The sequence below is a fragment of the Gnatocerus cornutus genome, chromosome 1 (assembly GCF_029298725.1).
Source record: "Gnatocerus cornutus isolate USDA-ARS CGAHR chromosome 1, icGnaCorn1.1, whole genome shotgun sequence".
Lineage (NCBI taxonomy): Eukaryota > Metazoa > Arthropoda > Insecta > Coleoptera > Tenebrionidae > Gnatocerus > Gnatocerus cornutus.
Window position 1 is genome coordinate 15,379,277 of NC_142233.1, and position 14,494 is coordinate 15,393,770.

A 14,494-nucleotide genomic window follows, 5' to 3' on the forward strand; every position below is an offset into this window, starting at 1 on the left:
TCTTAGGTCTGTAGATGTGGTAATTTTAATGCTACAGCAACTAAATTTGTTTGTTTTCAATGGGGTGTTTAAAAAGCATGCAAAATTTCAGAATTATATAGCAAAAAAGACAAATTTTAGGATTTTTATTTTTGAGATAAATAAAAAATGACCCCATTTTGTTCTAACGGTTATAGATTTAGTAATGTTAGTGTTACAACAACAAAATTTGGAAAGATTGTTCTATATGAGGTGCTTTAAAGGCATGTAAAATTATAAAATTATAGAACAAATGAGACAAATATTAGATTTTTTTTATTTTGAAATGATTAAAAAATCTGCGCATTTTGTATTAAGAGCTGTGAATTTGGTAGTTTCAAAGATACTGCAACTAAATTTGGCAGCATTGTTATTTTTGAAGTGCATAAAAAGTTTGCGAAATTACAGATTTATAGAGCAAAAAGGACAAATTTTAGAATTTTTTATCTTTAAATAAAAATTATAGGAAAAAAGACAAATTTTAGATTTTTTTTTTGTTATAAAAAATAATTTTTTAGTTTCGATCTTAAAATTTTGTCTCAAAATGAACAACGTCAAATTTTTGAAAGGCAATGCTACCAACACCGAACTTAACACAAACTGAACACAACCTAATCCGACTGTAACTTGGTACCACTGAAAAAACAATTGCAAATCGACACAACCGTCAAAATGGGTTGACTTTCAGTGTTACCAACATCTCACTAAAAGTCACAGCTTGCTGAATTTAAAAAAGCCTACTCGTCATTTTTTTTACCTTCTTTTGTTGATAATTAAAGTGCGCTGCGGTTGTTATTTTGAAATTTATCCGCCGCTTCGTCGCTACAGGGAATTCTAATTAATTTCATTTCGGATTATAAGACCAATTGTTCTATTTCACGGTAGTGGAGTTTGTTTTTTTAGCATTTCCGTCGACCGCTCGCGATGAATGAGTCCACCTACACGAGGCTTGTTTATTTTCAACAAAGTGGCACTTGCGGAATTGTAAGAATAATAATGAAACTTAATTACTTTGTCTGATTTTTAGTGTTATTTTTAGTTGCGAGTTGGTACTCCTGCCGGAACTTGACAAAACTGACAGTTTCACCAACTTGACGGAATGAAAATTTCAAACGATTGAGGAAAAATGAACAATAAGGAATGAAATCTCGGTAGTAAATACTTATCTAAACTGTGGAAACGAAACGATATCGTTGTTTACCACTTTTCAGACGATATCAAGATTTTATGAAAGTGCATTACAAACAACTTTTCCGGGTTGATTCCAATTGGTTTCGTATTGATACACGAAACCTTAAAAAATTTCTGTTCTTGAAAAATACCTTAAAGTCGATGTGACTAACAATTCTTTTTATGTCTGTCGTGATTTATGTATAAAATAAATCACCCCAAATCCATAAAAGTAGCTCTGCTGGGATATGCAAAAGGAGCTTTATGGAAATTGAGAAATAGGTAGACTGAAATTATGTTTTATTGACAAGAAGCAGCGTTCCGTTCCAATTTCCTGCGCTTTGTTGATAAACAATACAGCAGTTGGTAACACTGGCGAGTACCCCAAACGCTACTTGACAGTTTGAGGTTATTGTTATTTCCTTACAGTTCTACCAACGCCTAGTAACATAGAAATTTGTTTGAAACTGTGATGTTGTTTCGTTTTATTAATTCCCCAACTCAAACCTCCATTGATACGTTTCCAGGATTAATTATCTGCGTGGAAGCCAACAAACTGAATGAAAAGAAATATTCGAACCTAGAACAAAATAATTTTTAATTGATCTGAAAAATATAAAATTCTAAAATTTGTATTTTTTGCTCTATAATTCTGTAATTTTGCACGCTTTTTAGTAACCTCAGAAAAAACATTTCTATCAAATTTAGTTGCAGTCGCATTAAAATTACCAGATCTACAGCGTTCAGAACATTTTGAGAACATTTTTTAATCATTTAAAAAACAAAAAATTTTTAAATTTGTCTTTTTTGCTCTATAATTCTATAATTTGGCACACTTTTCAAATATCTGAGAGAGAACAATCTTGCCAAATTTAGTTGTTGTAGCACTAAAATTACTAGATTTACAGCCTTTCGAACATTTTGGGAACATTTTTAATTTATCTCAAAAATAGAAAATTCAAAAAACTTGTATTTTTTGCTCTATAATTCTGAAATTGTTCATGCTTTTTAATCGCTTCAGAGAGAATATTCCTGCCAAATTTAATTGCTGTAGCATTAAAACTACTACGTCTACAGCTATTGGAACATTTTAGGAACATTCTTCATTCATCTCAAAAATAAAAAAATTCTAAAATTTGTTTTATCTGCTCTATAATTCTATAAGTTGGCACATTTTTTAAATATATCAGAAAGAACAATCTTGCCAAATTTAGTTTCTGTAGCATTAAAATAATCATATCCACAGCCCTTAGAACAAAATGTTTAAATTTTTTATTCATCTTAAAATTATTATATTTTAAATTTGTTTTTTTTTGTTCTATAATTCTGTAATTTTGCGTGACTTTTGAGCACCTTAGAGAGAACGTGCCTGCCAAATTTAGTTGATGTAGCACTAAAATTACCAGATCCACAGCTCTCAAAACTTAATGGAAACATTTTTATTTATCTCAAAAATAAAAAAAATTCTAAAATTTGTTTTTTTTTGTTACCTGATAATTTTGTAATTTGGCATACTGTTAGAACACATTAAAGATAAAAATTTGGCCAAACTTAGTTGCTGCAGCATCAAAAATTATGAAAAATAGAGACATTTCGATACTTGACATGAATTTGCGAAAAAAAAACTCAATAGATTTTAAAAGTTTGAGGTTATTGTTATTTTCTTACAGTTCTACCAACGCCTAGTAACATAGAAATTTGTTTGAAACTGTGATGTCGTTTCGTTTTATTAATTCCCCAACTCAAACTCCATTCATACGTTTCCAGGATTAATTATCTGCGTGGAAGCCAACAAACTGAATGAAAAGAAATATTCAAACCTAGAACAAAATAATTTTTTATTGATCTGAAAAATATAAAATTCTAAAATTTGTATTTTTTGCTCTATAATTCTGTAATTTTGCACGCTTTTTAGTAACCTCAGAAAAAACATTTCTATCAAATTTAGTTGCAGTCGCATTAAAATTACCAGATCTACAGCGTTCAGAACATTTTGAGAACATTTTTTTAATCATTTAAAAAACAAAAAATTCTTAAATTTGTCTTTTTTGCTCTATAATTCTATAATTTGGCACACTTTTCAAATATCTGAGAGAGAACAATCTTGCTAAATTTAGTTGTTGTAGCACTAAAATTACTAGATTTACAGCCTTTCAAACATTTTGGGAACATTTTTTATTTATATCAAAAATAAAAAATTCTAAAAACTTGTATTTTTTGCTCTATAATTCTGAAATTGTTCATGCTTTTTAATTACTTCAGAGAGAATACTCCTGGCAAATTTAATTGCTGTAGCATTAAAATTACTACGTCTACACCTCTTGGAACATTTTAGGAACATTTTTCATTCATCTCAAAAATAAAAAAAATCTAAAATTTGTTTCATCTGCTCTATAATTCTATAAGTTGGCACAATTTTTAAATATATCAGAAAGAACAATCTTGCCAAATTTAGTTTCTGTAGCATTAAAATAATCATATCCTCAGCCCTTAGAACAAAATGTTTAAATTTTTTATTCATCTTAAAATTATTATATTTTAAATTTGTTTTTTTTTGTTCTATAATTCTGTAATTTTGCGTGACTTTTGAGCACTCTAGAGAGAACGTGCCTGCCAAATTTAGTTGATGTAGCACTAAAATTACCAGAGCCACAGCTCTCAGAACTTAATGGAAACATTTTTGTTTATCTCAAAAATAAAAAAAATTTTTAAATTTGTCTTTTTTGCTCTATAATTCTATAATTTGGCACACTTTTCAAATATCTGAGAGAGAACAATCTTGCCAAATTTAGTTGTTGTAGCACTAAAATTACTAGATTTACAGCCTTTCGAACATTTTGGGAACATTTTTAATTTATCTCAAAAATAGAAAATTCTAAAAACTTGTATTTTTTGCTCTATAATTCTGAAATTGTTCATGCTTTTTAATTACTTCAGAGAGAATACTCCTGGCAAATTTAATTGCTGTAGCATTAAAATTACTACGTCTACACCTCTTGGAACATTTTAGGAACATTTTTCATTCATCTCAAAAATAAAAAAAATTCTAAAATTTGTTTCATCTGCTCTATAATTCTATAAGTTGGCACAATTTTTAAATATATCAGAAAGAACAATCTTGCCAAATTTAGTTTCTGTAGCATTAAAATAATCATATCCACAGCCCTTAGAACAAAATGTTTAAATTTTTTATTCATCATAAAATTATTATATTTTAAATTTGTTTTTTTTTGTTCTATAATTCTGTAATTTTGCGTGACTTTTGAGCACTCTAGAGAGAACGTGCCTGCCAAATTTAGTTGATGTAGCACTAAAATTACCAGAGCCACAGCTCTCAGAACTTAATGGAAACATTTTTGTTTATCTCAAAAATAAAAAAAATTCTTAAATTTGTCTTTTTTGCTCTATAATTCTATAATTTGGCACACTTTTCAAATATCTGAGAGAGAACAATCTTGCCAAATTTAGTTGTTGTAGCACTAAAATTACTAGATTTACAGCCTTTCGAACATTTTGGGAACATTTTTTATTTATCTCAAAAATAAAAAATTCTAAAAATTTGTATTTTTTGCTCTATAATTCTGAAATTTTTCATGCGTTTTAATCACTTCAGAGAGAATACTTCTGCCAAATTTAATTGCTGTAGCATTAAAATTACTACGTCTACAGCTCTTGGAACATTTTGGGAACATTTTTCATTCATCTCAAAAATAAAAAAAATCTAAAATTTGTTTCATCTGCTCTATAATTCTATAAATTAGCACATTTTTTAAATATATCAGAGAGAACAATCTTGCTAAATTTAGTTTCTGTAGCATTAAAATAATCATATCCACAGCCCTTAGAACAAAATGTTTAAATTTTTTATTCATCTTAAAATTATTATATTTTAAATTTGTTTTTTTTGTTCTATAATTCTGTAATTTTGCGTGACTTTTGAGCACTCTAGAGAGAACGTGCCTGCCAAATTTAGTTGCTGTAACACTAAAATTTCCAGATCCACAGCTCTCAGAACTTAATGGAAACATTTTTATTTATCTCAAAAATAAAAAAAATTCTAAAATTTGTTCTTTTTTTGTTGCCTGATAATTTTGTAATTTGGCATACTGTTAGAACACATTAAAGATAAGAATTTGGCCAAACTTAGTTGCTGCAGCATCAAAAAGACATTTTGATACTTGACATGAATTTGCGAAAAAAAAAACTCATTAGATTTTAAACGTTTGAGGTTATTGTTATTTCCACATAGAAATTTGTTTGAAACTGTGATGTCGTTTCGTTTTATTAATTCCCCAACTCAAAACTCCATTGATACGTTTCCAGGATTAATTATCTGCGTGGAAGCCAACAGAATGAAAAGAAATATTCAAACCGCCACGGACAAAAAGTCAAAGATGAATTTCGTTTTCTGCCAATAAGAATATTAACGAAATATTTCGCTCCAGCGACTTTGTCCTTTCAGTTCTTCCTTCTTACCTAAGATTCCGTTATCGACTCTATAATTCCAGCTCATGAGAGGAGAGCACGATCCATTAAAAGGAGCCTCTGAATTATTCCAGACTCAGTTTCCTTTTTTTTCTTAGATAAGTCTCGTGTTTTCGAAACAGGAGCTTCACTAATCGATTCAAGGACTCTGAAAGGGTTTGATTCAACCGTACAGTTGCGGTCATGGAATTTCAAGAAGAAACAATAAAGCCGTTGTCGTTATGATGGATGTTTGAAAATGGGCATTGTTGCCCAGAATTCCATGACCGCAGTGTACCCAGGCGATTAAATTTGATGGTTGAAATAATCAATACGGAATATGATTTTGTGTGCTTATCGAGAAGTGGAATCTGTTGAACACTTGGATGATTTTTGGAGAGGGTTTAAAGTGAATTGAAACAAGGACGTCGGAAGAATGTTCAACTGGAGTATGAAAGTCGATGTTATTGTTCAGATTGGGTCGACATGTTTGACTAAGCGCATAAAAGTATAAAGCTCATTGGGGGCACTGGAGTTATGGGGCTAGTGAAACTATCAAAAATTACGAGTCGGTAGAATGTTTTGGTTCGAATAGAAAATGGGGGATTTAAATAGGATTGTAGATTACTCAGCGAGTGAGAAAAGTCGAATTTTGTCCAATTTAGTTGTTATAGTAAAAAAAATTTCAAAGTTGCAGGTCTCTTAAAAATGAAAAATAATTTAAATTTATTTTTTTTTGATCTATAATTTTAAAATTTTGGCGTACTTTTTGAGTGCATAAATAGTCATAATCTCACCAAATTTGGTTGCTACAGCGATTAAACTAACAGAGTTATCCGCGTCAACGCTAAATAAGAAAATATAATATTTTTTTTCGAATGTTTTTTGCTCTATAATTTTGAAATTTAAGGCACTGTTTGATCATGTCAAGTATAATAATCTCTATTAATTTTGTTGTCGTAGCGTTTAAATTCTCAAAGACACAGGTCTTTATAAAAATAGAAAAAAATGGAAAAAATTAATTTAGCTTGACAACGAAAAATTCCAAAATTTGTTTTTTTTTTGACTCTATAATTTTGTAATTTCGCACACTTAATGAACATGATAGTAGTAATTTTTGCAGCGAATCTAATTGCTACAGAATTAAAAGCACCAGCGTTACGGCTATTGAAAACGAAAAGAAAATTTTTAATTTAGTCTAATAAATAAAACGTCTGAAATTTGTGCCTTTTGCTCTATAACTCTATAATTAGGCTCACTTTTTAAGCATCTTAAGAAGAACAATCTTGCTAAATTTAGTTGTTAGCAATAAAATTACCATATCCAGAGACATAATAAAATGGCGAAATTTTTTATAAAAAACCCAAAATTTATCTCTTTTGCTCTATAATTTTGTAATTTGGGATATTGTTTAAGCACGTTAAAAAAGAATTTGGGCAAATTTAGGTGTTGTAGTAATAAAACTTGCAAATTTACAGGTCTTTCTACAAAATTGAGAATTTGGTGATTGTCTTAAAAATAAAAATCTTAAAATTTGTTCTTTGTGCTCTATAATTTTCAAATGTTGCACATTTCTTGAGCACATTAGTAGTAACAGTTTCACTTATTTTAGTTGCTGTGGCATTAAAATTAAAAGAGTTGCGTGTATCAACATACAATAAGACAGTATTTTATTCGTTTTAAAAATGGAAAATTAAAAAAATATATTTATTTTTGCTCTAGAATTAGGAAATTTGTGCCACTTTTTGAACATGTCAATTATAATTTTCTTTCTGCATTTAGTTCTTGTATCGTTAAAATTACCAATGACACAGGGTTTTATAAAAATAAAAACATATTTTATTCGTCTTTAAAAGGAAAAATTCTAAAATTTGTCTTTTTTGGCTCTATAATTTTGTAATTTGCCACACATAATGAACACGACAGCAGTAACTTTTGTGGTAAATTTAATTGTTATAGCATTAAAAGCACCAGAGTTACAGGCTGCTATTGACAAGAAAATAAATTAATACGGTTTAATAAATATAAAATTCTAAAAGTCTCTTTTGCTCTATAATTCTGTAATCTGGTACATTTTTTAAACAACAAAAAAAAATCTTGCCAAATTAAATTGCTGTAGTATTAAAATTACCAAATCTGCAGTCTTCAGAACACAATTGTGTCATTTTTTATTCATCTCAAAAATAAAAAATCCAAAAATTTGTTTTTTTTTGCTCAATAATTCTGTAATTTGGCACAACTTTTAAACACTTTAGAGAAAACAGGTTTGCTAAATTTCGGTGAAGTAGCATTAAAATTACCAAATCTACAGTTTTCAGAACAAATAGGATTATTTTTAATTCGTCTCAAAAATAAAAATGTTAGAATTTGGTTTTTTTTGCTCTATAATTTTGTCATTTTACACACTTTAAACACCTTATAAAAAACACTTTAGACAAATTTCGCAGCTGTAACATTAAAATTAAAATTACCAAATTAGTCCTCAGTCCTCAAAATATAGTTATTCTTTATTCATCTCAAAAATAAAAAATTCTAATATTTGTCTCTTTTGCTCTATAATTCTATAATTGGGCTCACTTTTTAAGCATCTTAAGGAGAACAATCTTGATAAATTTAGTTGTCAGCAATAAAATTACCATATCCAGAGACATAATAAAATGGCGAAATTTTTTATAAAAAACCCAAAATTTATCTCTTTTGCTCTATAATTTTGTAATTTGGGATATTGTTTAAGCACGTTAAAAAAGAATTTGGGCAAATTTAGGTGTTGTAGTAATAAAACTTGCAAATTTACAGGTCTTTCTACAAAATTGAGAATTTGGTGATTGTCTTAAAAATAAAAAATCTTAAAATTTGTTCTTTGTGCTCTATAATTTTCAAATGTTGCACATTTCTTGAGCACATTAGTAGTAACAGTTTCACTTATTTAAGTTGCTGTGGCATTAAAATTAAAAGAGTTACGTGTATCAACATACAATAAGACAGTATTTTATTCGTTTTAAAAATGGAAAATTAAAAAAATATATTTATTTTTGCTCTAGAATTAGGAAATTTGTGCCACTTTTTGAACATGTCAATTATAATTTTCTTTCTGCATTTAGTTCTTGTATCGTTAAAATTACCAATGACACAGGGTTTTATAAAAATAAAAACATATTTTATTCGTCTTAAAAAGGAAAAATTCTAAAATTTGTCCTTTTTGGCTCTATAATTTTGTAATTTGCCACACATAATGAACACGACAGCAGTAACTTTTGTGGTAAATTTAATTGTTATAGCATTAAAAGCACCAGAGTTACAGGCTGCTATTGACAAGAAAATAAATTAATACGGTTTAATAAATATAAAATTCTAAAAGTCTCTTTTGCTCTATAATTCTGTAATCTGGTACATTTTTTAAACAACAAAAAAAAATCTTGCCAAATTAAATTGCTGTAGTATTAAAATTACGAAATCTGCAGTCTTCAGAACACAATTGTGTCATTTTTTATTCATCTCAAAAATAAAAAATCCAAAAATTTGTTTTTTTTTGCTCAATAATTCTGTAATTTGGCACAACTTTTAAACACTTTAGAGAAAACAGGTTTGCTAAATTTCGGTGAAGTAGCATTAAAATTACCAAATCTACAGTTTTCAGAACAAATAGGATTATTTTTAATTCGTCTCAAAAATAAAAATGTTAGAATTTGGTTTTTTTTGCTCTATAATTTTGTCATTTTACACACTTTAAACACCTTATAAAAAACACTTTAGACAAATTTCGCAGCTGTAACATTAAAATTAAAATTACCAAATTAGTCCTCAGTCCTCAAAATATAGTTATTCTTTATTCATCTCAAAAATAAAAAATTCTAATATTTGTCTCTTTTGCTCTATAATTCTATAATTGGGCTCACTTTTTAAGCATCTTAAGGAGAACAATCTTGATAAATTTAGTTGTCAGCAATAAAATTACCATATCCAGAGACATAATAAAATGGCGAAATTTTTTATAAAAAACCCAAAATTTATCTCTTTTGCTCTATAATTTTGTAATTTGGGATATTGTTTAAGCACGTTAAAAAAGAATTTGGGCAAATTTAGGTGTTGTAGTAATAAAACTTGCAAATTTACAGGTCTTTCTACAAAATTGAGAATTTGGTGATTGTCTTAAAAATAAAAAATCTTAAAATTTGTTCTTTGTGCTCTATAATTTTCAAATGTTGCACATTTCTTGAGCACATTAGTAGTAACAGTTTCACTTATTTAAGTTGCTGTGGCATTAAAATTAAAAGAGTTACGTGTATCAACATACAATAAGACAGTATTTTATTCGTTTTAAAAATGGAAAATTAAAAAAATATATTTATTTTTGCTCTAGAATTAGGAAATTTGTGCCACTTTTTGAACATGTCAATTATAATTTTCTTTCTGCATTTAGTTCTTGTATCGTTAAAATTACCAATGACACAGGGTTTTATAAAAATAAAAACATATTTTATTCGTCTTAAAAAGGAAAAATTCTAAAATTTGTCCTTTTTGGCTCTATAATTTTGTAATTTGCCACACATAATGAACACGACAGCAGTAACTTTTGTGGTAAATTTAATTGTTATAGCATTAAAAGCACCAGAGTTACAGGCTGCTATTGACAAGAAAATAAATTAATACGGTTTAATAAATATAAAATTCTAAAAGTCTCTTTTGCTCTATAATTCTGTAATCTGGTACATTTTTTAAACAACAAAAAAAAATCTTGCCAAATTAAATTGCTGTAGTATTAAAATTACGAAATCTGCAGTCTTCAGAACACAATTGTGTCATTTTTTATTCATCTCAAAAATAAAAAATCCAAAAATTTGTTTTTTTTTGCTCAATAATTCTGTAATTTGGCACAACTTTTAAACACTTTAGAGAAAACAGGTTTGCTAAATTTCGGTGAAGTAGCATTAAAATTACCAAATCTACAGTTTTCAGAACAAATAGGATTATTTTTAATTCGTCTCAAAAATAAAAAATTCTAATATTTGTCTCTTTTGCTCTATAATTCTATAATTGGGCATGCCTTTTAAGCACCTTAAAAAGAACAATTTTGCCAAATTTTGTTGTTGTAGCCCTAAAATTACTGAAACTATAGCCCTCAGAACAAAATAAGGATATTTTTATTGATCTCAAAAACGAAAAGTTCTAAAATTTGTTTTTTTTGCTTTATAATTTTGTAATTTGGCACATTTTTTTAACATCTCAGAGAAAATACTTTTGCCAAATTTCGTTGCTGTAGCTTTAAAAATAGTAAATTCACTGTCTTCAGAACAAAAAAGAGCCATTTTTTATTGATCTCAAAAATAAAAAAATCTAAATTGTTTTTTTTTTGCTTTATAATTCTGTATTTTGGCACAACTTTTAAACACATTAAAGAGAACACTTTTGTAAAATTTCGGTTTTGTAGCATTAAATTACCAAATCCACAGCTCTCAGAACAAAATAAAGTAATTTTTTATTCATATCAAAAAAAAGATTCCAAAATTTGTCTTTTTGGTTCTATAATTCTGTAATTAGGCACACCTTTTGAGCACTTTCAAAAAAACAATTTTGGAAAATTTCTGCGTTGTAGCATTAAAATTACCAAACCCACAACCTTAAGAACTAACAAGGGTCATTTTTAATTCACCTCAAAAATTAAAAATTCTAAAATTTGTTTTTTTTGCTCTATAACTGTCGAATTTGGCACACCTTTTATAAAGCTTAGAAGCAACAATTTTGCCAAATTTCGGTGTTGTAGCATTAAAATTACCAAATTCACAGCCTTCTGAATAAAATAAGGTAATTTTTATTTCATCTCAAAAATAGAAAAGTTTAAAATGTGTCTTTTTGCTCTATGATTTAGTAATTTGGCACAACTTTTAAGCACTTAAGAAAAAACACGTTTGCTAAAATTTGGTCTTTTAGCATTAAAATTACCAAATCCACAGTCTTTAAAACTAAATAGAGTAATTTTTAATTTATCTCAAAAACAAAAAATTTCAAAATATGTCTTTTTTGCTCTAAACTTTTGAAATTTGGCACACCTTTGAAAAACTTTAGAAACAACATTTTTCCGAAATTTCGGGGCTGTAACATAAAAATTACCAAATCCACATCATTCAGAACAAGAGTAATTTTTTATTTATCTCAAAACCAAAAAATTCTAAAAGTTGTCTTTTTTACTCAATAATTCTGTAATTTGACACACCTTTTAAAAACTTTAGAGAGAACACTTTTGCCAAATTTTGGAATTGTAGCATCAAAATTATCTAATCCCCAACCTTCAGAACAAAATTGGGTCATTTTTACTTCATTTCAAAAACAAAAAATTCTAAAATTTGTCTTTTCTGCTATATAATTCTGAAATTTTGCATGCTTTTTAAACACCCTATTGAAAACAATCAAATTTAGTAGCTGTAGCATTAAAATTACCAAATCCACAGCCCTCAGAACAGAATGAGGTCAGGTTTTACTTACTTCAAAATTAAAAATGTCTAAAATTTGTCACTTTTACTCAATACTTCTGTAATTTAGAACACTGATTAAGCACTTCAAAATAAAGGAATTTAGAAAATTTAGTTGCTTAAGCATTAAAATTACCACATCTACAGACCTAAGAACAAAAAAAAACATTTTTGGCATTTCAAAAATAAAAAATTCTACAATTTGGTCTCTTTTGCTCTATAAATCTTAGATTCGGCACTCCAATTGAGCACCTCAAAATAAACAATCTTACCAAATTTAGTTACTATACCATTAAAATTACCAAATCAACGGCCATCAGAACAAAATGAGGACATTTATTACTCATATTAAAATTTAAAAAAATGTAAAATTTTGTTTCTTTTGCTATATAATTCTTTAATTTGGCACACTAATTAGGCACTTCAAAATAAACAATTTTACCAAATTTAATTGCTATAGCATTAAAATTGCCACATCCACAGCTCTAAGAACAAAAAAAAAACATTTTTTTAGTCATCTCAAAAATAAAAAATTCCAATATTTGACTATTTAGCTCTATAATTCTACAATTTGGCACACCTTTCAAAACTTCAGAGAGAACACTTTCGCCAAATTTCGGTGTTGTAACATTAAAAATACCAAATCCACAGCCGTCAGAACACAATAGGGTAATTTTTTACCATTTCAAAAATAAAAAAAATTCTAAAATTTGTTTTTTTGCTCTATAATTTTGTAGTTTGGCACATTTTTTAAACACGTTCGACAGAATACTTCTGCCGAATTTAGTTGATTTAGCTTCAATATTACCGAATTTACAACCTTCAGAACAGAATGGGTTCATTTTTTATTTATCTCAAAAATAAAAATTTTTATTTGTTTTTTTTTGCTCTATAATTTTGAAATTAGGCACTCTTGTTAAGCACTTCAAAGAGAACAATTTTGTTAAATTAAGAGGCTGCAGTGTTAAAATTACGAATTTGACAAGCCTAAGAACAAAACGGGGAATTTTTTTAATAACCTCAAGAACCAAAAATTCCAAAATTTGTCTTCTTAGCTCTATTTTTTTTTATTTTGGCATATATGTATTTTGAACACGTTAAAAATTATAATTTTGCTAAATTTAGATGCTATCACAATGAAACTTTTAAAGTTGCAAACCTCTGTGGTGTAAATGGAGAGATTTTTGACTCATCTTAAAACCAAAAAAAATTATAACATTCTTTTCCTTTTGCTTTAATAATTTTCAAATTTCGCTCACTTTTTGAGCGCATTAATAGTGACAATTTCACCAAATTTAGTACCTGTAGCGGTAAAATTACTAAACCCACAACCCTCAGATCATGGAAAATTTTTCATTGAATTTTGCTCTATAAATTCGCTATTTTCGCGTCTTTATTTTAGAAATCCAGTCGCAATTCCCCGCCGCGCCAACAATAATTTCACCGACAACAACAGAAACAAAACCACAATCCGGTTTCAAAAATCATATAATTGACTATCGCCCCATTACGAAACGATATAATTTTGCAATAAAACCGTATGATTTTGCGCGCTGTGACTGTACATGTCGTCCAACTCGCAGTCGTGATTCGGCAACCCCTTGAGCAAGTGTTACCATACGAACGGAACGAAATTTGAAAGTTGCGAAAAATGAGCGCCAACGCAACCTCGGACTTAATTGTGACGTAATTAGAGGATAATCGCGGGATGTGAGTGAAAGAAAAAAAGGACGAGCGGGTGAGTAGTTTTGCAGTTTGTTGGATTAATTGGGGTTTGAAAGGGGCGATTTTTTGTGGGGTGAGAAGTGGAGGATTTAGTGTTCGATTCTTTAAGGACAAACCGCTTAATTTTGCGAAAGTCCTTAGGGACTTTGTCGGGAGTTGCGGGCGTTAATTAGCGACTTTCAGGACGATTTAGTGCTTGAATCGGCGTTCAATGGCGTGAATTAGTTTGGAGTGCAAAAAAGCGGCGATTTTGACAACGGTGACAGTAATTATTATTAATTTTTGTAATTAATTTTGCTCTTTGCAACTTCGTTCTTTTTCCCCTTTTTTCATATCTTCTATAATTCATTGTAATTAGCTTTCTTATAAAAATTGTGTTCGCAAAAGTTTTAATTAACGATACACTTGAGACAAATTAATTAACGAAAAAAGAAGGATTTACTGGAAATTGCCACAAATAAATTATTCCAGATATCGGATAAGAATATTATAGCACCCAAGACAATAATAAAAATAATTAATGGCCAAGTTTAATTAATTCTATTTACTACCGCGTCTTATAAAGAAACATTTCTATCACTCAATTTAGTTGATTAATAAGCAATATTACACACTTGTTGTGTAATACACTCATTATACAACAAGTGATA

General features: G+C 28.4%; 1 protein-coding gene across 2 annotated transcripts in view; it reads left to right on the forward strand.

The window, feature by feature from the left end:
* Window positions 1–13,366: 13,366 nt before the first annotated feature.
* The window catches only part of LOC148180490 (orexin/Hypocretin receptor type 1-like), a 201,642-nt gene continuing 200,514 nt past the window's right edge, over window positions 13,367–14,494 (forward strand). For both annotated transcript variants that reach the window (XM_088047731.1, XM_088047723.1), the window contains exon 1: window positions 13,367–13,857. The gene's annotated coding sequence lies outside the window, so the exon portion shown is untranslated. The remainder of the gene's footprint in view (window positions 13,858–14,494) is intronic.